The sequence below is a fragment of the Sturnira hondurensis genome, unplaced genomic scaffold, assembly GCF_014824575.4.
Source record: "Sturnira hondurensis isolate 20B ecotype Veracruz unplaced genomic scaffold, ASM1482457v3 Scaffold0020903, whole genome shotgun sequence".
NCBI classification, from domain to species: Eukaryota; Metazoa; Chordata; class Mammalia; order Chiroptera; family Phyllostomidae; genus Sturnira; species Sturnira hondurensis.
In genome coordinates, this window is record NW_028093534.1 from 1,364,619 (window position 1) to 1,378,307 (window position 13,689).

At 42.3% G+C, this 13,689-nt stretch overlaps 1 protein-coding gene across 1 annotated transcript in view; it reads right to left on the minus strand.

Moving 5' to 3' along the window:
• ATF1 (activating transcription factor 1) overlaps positions 1-9,543 on the minus strand; it is a 66,663-nt gene extending 57,120 nt beyond the window's left edge. Inside the window, exon 1 of the mRNA XM_037030867.1 lies at positions 9,275-9,543. The gene's annotated coding sequence lies outside the window, so the exon portion shown is untranslated. The remainder of the gene's footprint in view (positions 1-9,274) is intronic.
• Positions 9,544-13,689: the final 4,146 nt, after the last annotated feature.

The following is a 13,689-nucleotide window of genomic DNA, read 5'->3' on the forward strand; positions in this document are numbered from 1 at the left end:
TATTTGAACAAATAATAAAGGAGAACTTCCCCAGTCTGGCAAAGGAAATAGACTTCCAGGAAATCCAGGAAGCTCAGAGAGTGCCAAAGAAGTTGGACCCAAGAAGGAACACACCAAGGCACATCATAATTACATTAGCCAAGACCAAAATGAAGGAGAGAATCCTAGAAGCAGCAAGGGATAAGGGGACAGTCACCTACAAAGGAGTACCCATCAGACTGTCAGCGGATTTCTCAAAAGAGACCTTACAGGCAAGAAGGGGCTGGAAAGAAGTATACCAAGTCATGAAATCCAAAGACCTACAGCCAAGATTGCTTTATCCAGCAAAGCATTCATTTAGAATGGAAGGACAGATAAAGTGCTTCTCAGATAAGGTCAAGTTCAAGGAGTTCATCATCACCAAGCCCTTATTATATGAAATGCTAAAGGGACTTATATAAGAAAAAGAAGATGAAAAATATTAACAGTGAAAGGACAGCAAACACACAGTTATTAACAACCACACCTAAAACAAAAGCTAGATCAGTAGTGCAACCATAGAAATGAAGAACACATGGAGGGTTAGAAACAGGTGGGTGGGAGGGGGAGAAGAGGGGAGAAGGCACAGAAAATAGCATAGATGGTAGGCAGAAAATAGATAGGGGGGAGGGTGAGAATAGTGGGAGAAATATAGAATCCAAAGAACTTGAGACACGTGGTTATAAACTAAGGGGGGGGGAGAATGGTGGGGGAGGGAGGGTGTGGGTGGGGGGGATTGAAGGGGGGGAATAGAACAACTGTAATGGTATAATCAATAAAATATATTTTAAAAAAATTAAAAAAATAAAAACTAAAGAGAAGGACAGCCAGCAAACATGGAAAATGATGAGTCAAAACCACAATGGAATACGGCCTCACATCTATCAGGATGGCTCATATAAAACAAACATAAACGAAAATACGTGTTAGTGATGATGTGGAGAAACTGGAACACTAGTGCACCGTAGTGGGAACGTAAAAGGTGCAGCCACCGTGGAAAACAGTGTGGTGGTTCCTCAAGAAATGGAAGGTAGAGTTACTATTTGATCCAACAGTTCCACTTCTGGATTTATATCCAAAAATTTCAAAGAGACACTTGTGCACCACATGCAGAGTAGCATTATTCACAACAACCAAAAGGTGGTAGCAACTCAAACATTCCTTGATGGACAAATGGATAAGCAAAATGTGTGCAGGAAAGAAAGCCTCTTTGACAAACAGTGCTGAGAAAATTGGAAAGCTACATGCAAAAGGGTAAAACTAGACTACATTTTGTCCCCATGTACAAAAAGCTAGTTCAAATGAATAAAGGGCCTAAATAAAAGATCTGAAACAATAAATTAACTAGAATACTAAAAATACTAAATTTAGCCCTGGCTGGTGTAGCTCAGTGGACTGAGCACAAGCCTACAAACCAGAGGATCGCGGTTCGATTCCTAGTCAAGGCACATGCCTGGGTTGCAGGCCGGTTCCGTGCAGGCCAGTTCCCAGCAGGGGACACACGAGAGGCAATCATACATTGACGTTTCTCTCCCTCTCTCCTTCCCCCCTAAAAATAAATAAATAAATAAAAACTTTTAAATTAATGAATAAATAAATAAAAATACTAAATTTATGTACACTGGTCTTAGAGAAGATTTTACGGATTTGACCCCAAAGGGAAGGGAAGTAAAGGCAAAAATAAATGGATGGGACTACATCAGACTAAAAAGCTTCAGCACTGCAAAAGAAACCACCAACAACACAAAAAGGCAACCAATTGAATGGGAGAAGATATCTGAAAACAACAGCTCCAACTGGGAGTTAATATACAGAATATACAAAGAACTCATATAATTCAACACTAACCAAACTATCCAATTTAAAAAAGTGGGTAGAGGACCTGAACAGATACTTCTCCCCAGAAGACATACAAATAGCCAACCGATATATGAAAAGATGCTCAACTTCACTAGCTATTAAGGAAATGCAAATCAAAACTACGAGATACCACCTTACACCTGTTAGAACTGCTATTATCAACAAGACAAGTATTAATAATAACAAGTGTTAGGTTGTGGAGAAAAAAGAACTCTTGTTCACTGCTGATGGGAATGTAAATTGGTACAGCCTATGGAAAACAGTATAAAGGCTCCTCAAAAAATTAAGAATAGAGTTACCATATGACCCAGCAATCCTTCTTCTGGGTATCTACCTGAAAAATTTGAAAACATTTATTCACAAAGATATATGTACCCCTATATTCACTGCAGCACTGATCATGGTGGCCAAGACATGGAAACAATGAAAGGGTCCTCCGACAGAGGACTGGATAAAGGAGATGGGGCATGTATATACAATGGAATGCTACTCAGCCATCAGAAAGGATAAAATACTGTCCGTTGTGACAACATGGATGGATCGTGATAATATTATGCTAAGTGTAATAAGTCAGAAAAAGTCAAGAACTGTATGATTTCATTCATATGTGGGACATAAAACTGAAACTCACAGAGATAACATGTGGTGGATACCAGGGGGAAAGGGGCTGGAGGGGTACAGAGTGTCAAGTGGGCCAAATCTGTGGTGATGGAAGATGATTTGACTTTGGGTGGTGGACACACAATGCAATATACAGATCATGTATCACAGAAACGTGCTCTTGAAGCCTGTACAACCTTACTAACCAATGTCACCCCAATAGATTTTTCAAATGTGATACACGCATACAATGGGATGTTATTCGGCCTTAAATAGGAAGGAAATTGTGACAAGTGACACATGCTACAGCATGAATGAACCCTGGGGACATTAAGCTACGTGAAATAGGCCAATCACAAAAAGACAAATACTTTATGATGTTACTTACAGAATAGTCAAACCTGTAAAACAACCAAACCCACAACCCAAGCCAAGTGCCCTGACTGGAAACTGAACCCGGGACCTTTCACTTTCCGTGACGACGCTCAACCAACTAAGCCATACCAATCAAGGTGTAAATTTTATGGTACGTATGTTTTACCACAATTTCACATTTTTAAAAAGAGACAGAGGGAGAGAAAAAACCTAGGCACTTGCTTCTTAGTATCAATGACTTAATAATTGTGAAATTTAAGCCTGAACATTTTTTCTTCTTTTTTTTTAGATCAGAAAACAGAAATTTATTAACATCTGGACTGAAGCTACTGCTTTTAGTCATTGAGAAAAGGTATAAAATCATCTCAAAAATAAAGTGTTCTTAATTTTTTCCCTTTAAGTATGTCACTAGCCTTTTTTTCCTAACATGGAAAATATATAACAAGGAAAAAAGGATGATAGGATTTTAATTATAGTATTATCTACTTATTTTGTCTTCTCTTTCCACAACATTTAAAAAGTCATAAACATACTGCACATACAATTTTGTATCCTCACATTTTGTACCATGTTTCCCATTTAACACAAGTATTTTCTAGGTTTTAAGTTAACATCGTTAGAACACCTGGCTAACCTCCACAGGCTGGCCAGCCCTAGGCTGGGCTGGGCAAGTATCTCTTCAAAAGGCCCACCTTCAAGCATGACCAGGAGCCTTTGCAGCCCAGAGAGGCCTTTGAGGGGTCCCTCTGCATCCCCCTGGTGCCTGGCTTCTGCCTGAGCCTCTCCCTGAAACCACTAGACAGCCTGTTGACTACCCCGGAGCCCTCTCCCATGCACTGGACCAAGTGGAACGATAAAGCTTTTCTGCAGAAAATAAACAAACACATTAATGATATATAATATTCCACCCAGTGACTGTACATAATTCCTACTATTTTCTTAACCAAACAAACCAATACTGTGATTAATATCTTTGGAACATAAAGCTTTTCCTGTAATTAAATTATTTCCATAGGATACAGTCCAAAAAAGAATTGCTTGATCCACGAGTACGAATATTTGAGGTTTTCTGAAAGCCCATCAGAAGCATGAGAAAGCAGTAAGAATTTTTTAAGTCACTAAGAAGATGACAGGTGAAAACTGGTATACTGTTTCACATTTCTTTAATTGTCCATTAGTTTTGGGAGCTATCTTTTCACATTGTTTGCCCATCCATCTACCAGATTTTAGTGTTTTTCTTTTTTTAAATATATTTTATTGCTTATGCCATTAGTTATCCCATTCCCCTCTTTACTCCCCTCCACCCTGCACACCCCTCCCCCACCATTCCCCCTCTTTTGTTCATGTCCATGTGTCACAAGTTCTTTAGATTCTGTATTTCCCATTGTATTCCTGACCTCTCCCCTGTCTATTTTCTACCTACCGTCTATGCTACTTTTTCCCTGTACCTTCTCCCCCCCCCACTCCCCTGTTGCTAACCCTCCATGTGATCTCCATTTCTATGGTTCCGCTCTTAGTGTAGCTGTCCTCTTAGTTTGCTTTTGTTTTAGGTGTGGTTGTTAATAACTGTGAGTTTGCTGTCCTCTCACTGTTCATATTTTTTATCTTAGATAAGATTAGATTTTTATCATATTTTTTTTAGATAAATCCCTTTAACATTTCATATAAGGGCTTGGTGATGATGAACTCCTTGAATTTGACCTTATCTGAGAAGCACTTTGTCTGCCCTTCCATTCTAAATGAATGCTTTGCTGGATAGAGCAATCTTGGATGTAGGTCCTTGCCTTTCATGACTTGGAATACTTCTTTCCAGCCTCTTCTTGCCTATAAGGTCTCTTTTGAGAAATCAGCTGACAGTCTGATAGAAACTCCTTTGTAGGTGACTGTCTCCTTATGACTTGCTGCTTCTAGGATTCTCTCCTTCATTTTGGTCTTGGCTAATGTAATTATGATGTGCCTTGGTGTGTTCCTTCTTGGGTCCAACTTCTTTGGCACTCTCTGAGCTTCCTGGATTTCCTGGAAGTCTATTTTATTTGCTAGACTGGGGAAGTTCTCCTTTATTATTTGTTCAAATAAGTTTTCCACTCGTGGCTGTTTCTTTCCCCCTTCTGGTACCCCTATAATCCGGATGTTGGAACATTTAATGATGTCCTGGAGGTTCCTAAGCCTCTCCTCATTGTTTTGAATTCTCATTTCTTCATTCCTTTCTGGTTGGATGTTTTGTTCTTCCTTCTGGTCCATTCCATTGATTTGAGTCCCAGTTTCCTTTCCATCACTGTTGGTTTCCTGCGCATTTCCCTTCATTTCAAGTAGTTTAGCCTTCATATGTTCCTCTAATTTGTGGCTATAATCAACCAGTCCTGTGAGCATCCTGATAAACAGTGTCTTGAATTGTGCATCTGAAAGGTTGGCTATTTCTTGGTCACTTAGAATTATAAATTATAGGCTCTGGGGCTTTGAGCTGTTCTTGAGTCATAATGTTTGATCTGTTTGCGCCTGTTATGTTTGAGGGGCAGAGCCTTAGGTATTCACCTGGGTCAGGCAACCCAGTTGCTGGGTTATGATGCTGTATGTGGGGGTGGCGTCAGAAAGGGAAAAAATGGTGCTTTGCTCTGCTCCGTGCTCTCTCTCTCTGTCCCCTCTGTGGCCTCCCACAAGCAAACTGGGCCCCTCTGGTGCTGGTTCCCGGGTGTGTGGGCCCGTGTACTCTCCAGGACCCTGCGGGTCTCTCCAACAAACTCTCTGTGAGCCTGGGAGCCTCTCCTGGCCCCTCGACCCCGAGAAAGTCTTTCCAGTTGGTGCTTTCAGGCTCTAATTCCCGTCACTGGGGCCCTAGCCTGAGCGGTCTGTCTCACTGTTCCCTCCTGTGCTTGGTTTATCTGTGTGCAAATGTGTGACCTCAGTCAGCCACCTGCCCTATGCCCTTACTGGGCCCGCCCGTCGCCACCCCAGGCCTGGGATCCACCAACCACCTCCAACTCTGCTCCTGGGTCAGTGGGAAGGAACGGTCTTTCCAGCCTGACCCTGCTCTGCCACTGACTCTGCCCCGCTTATGGGTTTGGCTGAGTGGTTCATTGTTGTCGGACTTCCGTACTGTTCAATTTTCACTGTTTTGGCTGCGTTTTTGTTACTAAAACTTCGCTGTCTTTAAATTTAGTTGTGGGAGGGGGCATAGTGCCTCCACACCTACACCTCCATCTTGGCCGGAAGTTAGTGTTTTTCTTATTAGCCTATATTAGTTCTTCATATACATTTAATTTCTGTAAAACTTAAAGAAATTTTGTGTTGATACAAATAGTTTTCCAACATGACTTAACTATGATTATTTTAAAACTTTTTATTCTGACAAATTCATCTACTGTTTCCTTTGTTTTCTTCAACTGCGTTTAAGCCTACACAGCAGCCCCTTCTTCAGGATTTTCCATCTGCACTACTACAAGTGTAGCCCCACAAAGTAAACGACGGCACCGAAGACGGAACTGCCTGTTTTCTGCATTCTGCCTCTAGTGAAACAGCCTTTTAAACACTCCATTTCAGAAGACATTAAGTTAGAATATAGCGCAAAGAAGGAAAAAAAGATGTAATGTTAAGCAATAAAAGAAACTATAAAAGATTTTTAAACCTTGTTAAAATTACTGGAAATGGTATTCTTCTGTTCCACTGTGACTCACTGATTCTCCCCCATACCAATATCATTAAGAAATCCTATTATCTAATGGAAAGTAGCATGATCAACAAAATAATACACATTCCCTGGGAAAAGCTGCTACAGTCAGCAAATAACATTTTGGATAACATTTCCTATGGAAAAGAAGATAACCTATTTTCTGTAGTTTTTAAAAAGAGGAATCAGTTCCCCCACCCCCAAAATAAAGAAAGCTTTATAGTTTCATCTCATTGTAAGCAACACAAGTTTTAAGTCAAGGCGTCTCTTGCTCACCATTTCTGCAAATAAATTCATCATCTTTCTTCAAAATTGTTATTATTAGTCATACTGAATTTCTTTCAGGTCTTCAAATGTGCCTGCCTTGCTTTCTCTCATCTTCAGGCTTTCACATGCTATTCCCTCTGCTAGAAACACTATACCCCTTCTCTTCATGTGGTCTATTCCTGTGAAGTATTCTTCAGGGCAAACTTTCAGAACTCCCCTAGACTGATCTAGAAGCTCTGGTAGTACGCATACCCACCGCACATGTTCCCCCCTTCTTGTGGCATCTACCACAGTATTGTAATTGCTGGTATTTTTTATAGTTCACTTTTATTGTTTTCTCCCCCATTAGCATTTATCCCCCATTGTAATTGTCTAGTTTCTGCCTCCACCAGAATGTGAGCTCCAGGGAGTCAAAGACCATGTCCTGTTCCCAATATAACACTAATATCTTACACACTTAACACCGTTGTATAAATAAAGGCATTCAGTTGGGTTTACCTGCTTAAAACTGATAGAAATAATGACTAAAGAAGTATCTTTAGACAGTAACTTCAATCAGTTACTTCAATTAGAACTAGGACAATTCAGGGCTCTGGCCTGGTAGTTCAGTTAGTTAGAGCCTTGGTCCCCATACTCTAAGGCTGTGGGTTCCATCCCCAGTCAGGACACATGCAAGAATCAACCAATGAGTGCACAAATAAGTGGAACAACAAATCAATGTTCCCCACCCCCTTCTCCTGTCTCTAAAGTCAGCCAATAAATAACATAAAATTAAAAATAAACAGGACAATTCAGGCACAAAAACCACCCTACTTTACAGCTGTAAATTCATTCTAAATAAGTGAGATGACGTGAAAAAAATAAAAGCATTTTTAGATGGGGCTACAGCCTACTGGTGATGTAGCAGTACTGCAAGATGTATGGCAGATATAACCTTAAGGAAACGATTTTCAACATTTTTCATCTCGAGGCATACATAAACTAGTTGCTAAAACTCTGCGTTATACCACAAAAGGTATTATTTTGCCAATCTGACAAAAAATAGGTACAGCCCTGGCTGAATAGCTCAGTTTGTTAGGGCGACGTCCAGACACGTCAAGGTCGCATGTTCCATCCCAGTTGGGCACATACATACAAAGTTCAACCAAGGAATACACAAGTAAGTGGAACAGACGATATTTTTCTCTAAAATTAAAAAAAGATATAACCTTGATTCATGTACACTAGACAGCTACTGTTGTGACAATATGTACAGTAGTGCTATTGTCCTTTTTTAAATTTGGCAATTTAAGGGAAAAGAGGTCAGTGCCCCTAAATAGGTATTGCATATTTTAAAAATTCTTGCAGCACACCTGTTGAAAATAGCTACCTCAAAATATAACTTCAAATAATAGAACTAACACAATCAGTTTTAGGACAACAGAATTGAATGTTGCTGAGAGAGGTAACTGTATATCAAAGTCTAAAGAAAAAAACAGCACTTCAATAAAAGTGCGTATTTCCCTTGGTTACAGAATTCTCAGGATAAAATGCATTTTGCAACGTATACAAACTATTATCACAAACGAGGCTGGTTTGACAAAGACGCCTGCCAAATCTATGCTGAAAAAGCCTCAGAAGGGTAAAGGCTCTCAATTACTATTATTAGCCCATTGCTCCTTAAAAGCTAACTAAGTAGACATCACCTTACATCTACAATAATTTTAAAACGATTACAGTGCATGCTCCACGGCGTAGTTGACGCTATGAAATGCCATGCTTAGTTTTACAATACAGGGGAAATAAAGCCAAAGAAAGTTTCCTCGGTTTGATCGTCTGTCCAGAGATAAACAGACGAGCTCTGTCATTCCACACTCTCCTCGCTCATCGCTGCATCTTTCCGTTACTGTTCCGTGTGCACGTGTGATTATTTCACTGTCTCCCTACTCGACCGTAAGCTCACGAAGGGCTGTTTCTGACCTGCACGGACGAGACCATCCGGGGCTTGGCACCCCAAGGGCGCCAGGTCGCTCCCGTGGGCTCCCTGGAGGAGACGACCGGTCTCCCACTGCGCTGACAACGCGCGAAGCAAAGACCACGCCGCCGCCCCCCATTCCCCGCCCCAACCACAAGACTTTCCACCGAGGGCACTAGAGCCTAGAGCCGCGGAGGGGCAGTTTCTGAGACCAAAGCCACACCGCGGCCGGAGGTCTTCGGTTTTATTTTGACTGGGGACGCCGGGAGGAAAAGAGGAGACTGAAAATTAAAGGGGAAAAGCGCGGCCAAAGCGCGAGGACCGGAAGCGCACTCGGCCGGGGTACCGCGGGCAAGCCCTACCCCCCCCCACCCTTCCGCCGCGCGCCCGCCGCGCCCCTCCCCCACTGCTGCCGCCGGCGCGCGACCCCCACCCGGCGTGCTACCCCGCTCTGCGTCCCCGCGGCGCCGCGTCCCCTGCACCCTCCCCCTGCCCGGAGACTCGGGAGCACGCCCCACCCTCCGTTCCCCGCTTACCTGTGGCTGTCGCCTTGCCGTTCTCCGGGGCGGGAACTTCCACTACCCCCTCCCAGGTGGATCCGAATTTACTACCTATTTCCCCACCCCGTCACGCGGTGGGGGACGTGCCTCTTTTTCTAGCGTCTGGCGGGGCGGGGACAATCAGTGTCACTTAACAGCCAACTGTCCTAGTCTACCGTTTCCTCGGCAGTTAGGGCCGCCGCTGGCGGCATGATCTACACCAGGCCGGGGGCGGGGAAGGGAGGGGGTCAAAACTGAGTGAGCGTGGGGGGTGAGGTTAAGGCGGTGCCTCCGTAAGGGCCGCCGTCATACGTCTACGTCACCACGTTGCTCACGTGTTGCGCCGCCATCTTGTACCGCTTTCCTCGGAATGGCGAGTTGCCCCTTGGCTAGAGTTGGAGGTGAAAGTTGCGTGCGTTTCACAAGTTCTACCCGCACTCCTTCCTCACGACTGTTTTCGGGGACCACCACCACTTTGGTGGTGGCGGAGGCCCGCTCCTTGTGGGGCTGCAGATTAGCGGCGTCGCTTTCAGCTCAGCTCCCACTCGCTCCCTGGGGGGTGCTCAGGCCCACACCTGTCCCTAGCTTTGACCCTCGCTGACCTGTCCGCTTCGTGGGAGAGCAAGGAGGCTGGTCCTGCTCAGCTTCTCTTAGTCCCAGGTTTTTTAATCCCATGAAGTTGCATTCAGTGTTCTATCCTTTATCCTATACGGAAGGATTTTCTACAGACCGATTTAAAAAAAACCAACAAGATTTGGGTAGGGTGTGTCACACTGAAGCCATTTATCCCAACTGTTAAACTATTTAGACAAAAAGTTACATAAAATGGAGTGTGGTAAAATAAAATGTTACACCGTTACTTTAATACATTACAAAAACTTTTATTGAACCTTTTTTTGTTGTTTCTACCTTTCTGGGGAAGTTACGCGTTATTCTGAGTATTTCTTTATCCATTTCCTTGCAAGATGTTATAGCTTTATACTGATAAATGATAAATGATAAGCCTTTGATATGTTTTTGACAAATAAAAAGTTCCAGAATGTTTCTGAAATTTTACTAGTTTGAGCTCTTCATTGGGGGAAACTGATTGCCGTGTGCCAGACTCTCTCCCAGAGCCACAAACGTTTAGCCCTGTGATTCTGCAAACGTGCTCACCTATTGAAAGTTAGGGTGGGCTCTGGCCGAGTAGTGCATCCGTTAGAGCCTTCTCCCCATACACCAAAGTTTCGCATCTGACCCTGGGTCAGGGTGCATATAAGAATTAACCAATGAACGCATAAATAAGTGGAACAACAAATCAACATTTCTTGCTTTCTAAAAAAAAAATCATTAAAAAAATAAAAGCTGAAACTGCCCTTACTTTAGATTTTTGTTTGGGCCAATTGCCCAACCTCAGCTTGTCTTATCAAAGTTGGGGGAAAATTAATAATACTCAGCCCATATCCCAGCATTATTTAATCAAAATGGCATATATCATAGGAAAGCAAAGTGCCCTCTAAAGGTAAGGAGTGGGGAAGAGGTTGTCAGACATCATCCTGTCCTGATTAAAAACGCCCACTGGAATCCAGAACATTAGTGGCTGGAAGGCTAGTTCCGTATTTATTGTTCTGTACTTGTTTGTTTCTTCCTTGGAACACAGAATGTTTAACAAATGTTCAGCAGGAAAAGAGGGGAGGGGAAATAAAGATGTTACCATCAAAAGAGACAATTTTACCGAAACCTTCAAAATGTGCATGGATTGCTCCCTCTTTAGTTCCTCTATTAGTCTCCTGTAAAACGTCTTAAATCTAAATCAGATACTATACTGCAACACTGCCACTCACAAATATTCCCATCCTTGTTTCTCATGAAATGTCACCAGCTGTACCTACCACTTCTGAACCTTGAAAAATAACTGTAGATGAAAAAAATTAACTGTTACTATTCAGTTGCTCACTGTTCTACCTGAATATAACAGTGTGCAACTGAATACCGTGCAACAGTTTTATAAACCAGATGGAGAGGTCTTTTACTTTAGAAGTGAGAAAAGAAAAAGAAACAAACCTAATTTTCAAGAGTCAGGGCAATTGTGTTAAACTGGTCAAACCAGTGGTGGCACCTCTTGGCTTTTGTAGTAAGGAGATGGTTTAACAATTCTACCTATCCCAAAGGGTTTTGTGGATTGAGTTTAACACATGTAAATCAGAACCGTTACTTTAGACCAAGCACTAATAATTGTTCATCTTTGTAAACTGAGTATGGAAGTTCAGAGAAATGAATGAACTCATCAGCCAGGCCTCTATCAACTACGGTATCTTTTGCTGTAGATGTAACACACTTTTCTGCCCAAATTTTTGAGGGTAAATAAGGATGTGCATTACACATGGGTAGTACTAATTCTGTATCCATTTTAAATTCTTTTATTTATGCTTGTGTTAAAAGTATAACTCTAGAAAGCAATGACAATATCCATATGCAAAATAAAACCCTGGAAATATGATAGTTTTTTAAATAAATATAAATAAAAATTTTAATTAAGAAAGTTTGGGCCAACGTAGATGCACATTATACACAGCAAAATACAGTACCTACTAACCCAGTTTTATTTGAAAAAAAAAACAACAAACAAGTGTGCTTCCTTCCTCCCACCTGTTCTCGACCCCCAACCCTCCTGCTTCCTCAGTGCTTTGCCAATTATCCCTTATTGCTGTATTTGGAAACTTTCCCTCTCTACCGGCTATTTCCCCAACACAAGAATATTTTATTTCTTCCATTTCTGGACAGCCTCTCTTAATTCTACAACCCTCTCTTAACTACTATCCCATCTCTCTCTTTCCTGTACAGATAAAGCTTCTGGAAAGAATTGTCTCTGTTTAGTAACACCTCTCTTCACCCCTTACCTGAACCAGTTTCCTGTATTCTCCCTTAACTGCAACTGAAATCGCTCTGACCAAGGCCACCAGTGATTGTCTGTCTGGATGCCAGACCTAACCAGTCCCCTTTTACTCAGCTTCATTGTAGCAGCTGACATCATTAACCACTTCTCTCCTCTTTAACACCTCCTATAATTTCCGTGCCCATATTCTTGTTTTTGTTCCTACCTCTCCAGTTATTCCTTCTCTCTTTTGTGGACTCATCTACCCCCATCAGCCTTTAAATGTTGTTGTTCCTCATGGCTCTCATTATTGGTCTTTTTCTCACTTTACATGATCTCACTTGATAATATCTTCCACTTCCATGGCTTCAACCACTTTTAAATGGGTATCTCCTAAATATCTAGGTTTTTAAAAAAAGATTTTATTTATTTTTAGAGAAAAGGAGAGGAAGGGAGCGAGGGAGGGACAGAGACATCATTGTGTGATTGCCTCTCAGGAGCCCTGCTACTGGGGACCTGGCCTGCAACGCAGCCACAGGTTCTGACTGGGAATCTGGAATCCAACCAGTGACCCTTCTATTGGCAGGCTGGCACTCAATCCACTGAGCCACACCAGCCAGGGCCTCAATACCTAGTTCTTGACCAGACCTCCTTTGAGGCAGAGACCTGAATATTCAGCTGCCTGTTGGACTTCTTCACTCACACGTTTCATAGCACCTCAAATGAGCATGAGCAAAATGGCACATAGCATCCTCTTTGCCCAATCTAGTCCTCTTCTTTTGTTCCGTCTTCGAAAACGGCCCCACACTCACCTAACTCCGTTGTAAACATACAAGTTATTTTGAATTCCTCTTTCCTTATCCTGAATACTCACCCAGTAGTTGAAATCTTAATCTTCCAAGTTCGCACACATCACCTCTTGTCCCCATCCTTCACTGCCTTGGTGGAAACATGCTTGTTTTATTCCTGCAGTTACTACAAAGGCCTCCCAGCCTCAGGTTTCACTTCCTTTCCCTACTCACACCAATCCGTTTTTTATATGTCTACCAGAATAATCTTCTACATTGCAAATCTGAGCATTTTATTCCCTTGCGATAAGTCCCTCATTAGCTCTCCTTGGCTTACTGGATAAAAGCCCACAATTCTTAGCATAATATACAAGGCCCTTAGTGATCTATCCCTTAGCTCAAGCCTCTCTTACTTTTCTCCCTTCAAACCCCATATCCTAGTAATGAACCGCAGTCCCCAGGGCGTGCAAATCTGCCTCACCCCTTGTTGTTTTGATCTTATCTGGCTGTCTCATGCTTCAAAACTCAGTTCAGACATTACCTTCCACGGCATGTATTCCTCACTATTTTTCCTCATTGTTGGCCTGGGTGCCTATCCTACCTGCCCCTACCTCTACTTGTAACCCTTAATTACACTGTGTTGTTTTCCTGTATTTCCTTGAGGGCAGTGACTTAATAGTTTTCTCTCTAGCTTCAGTTCTTATTACAGAGCCTTGTGCCTAATGCGAAGGCACTCAATAAAGATGTGCTAAATGAAAAAATGTTCTCAG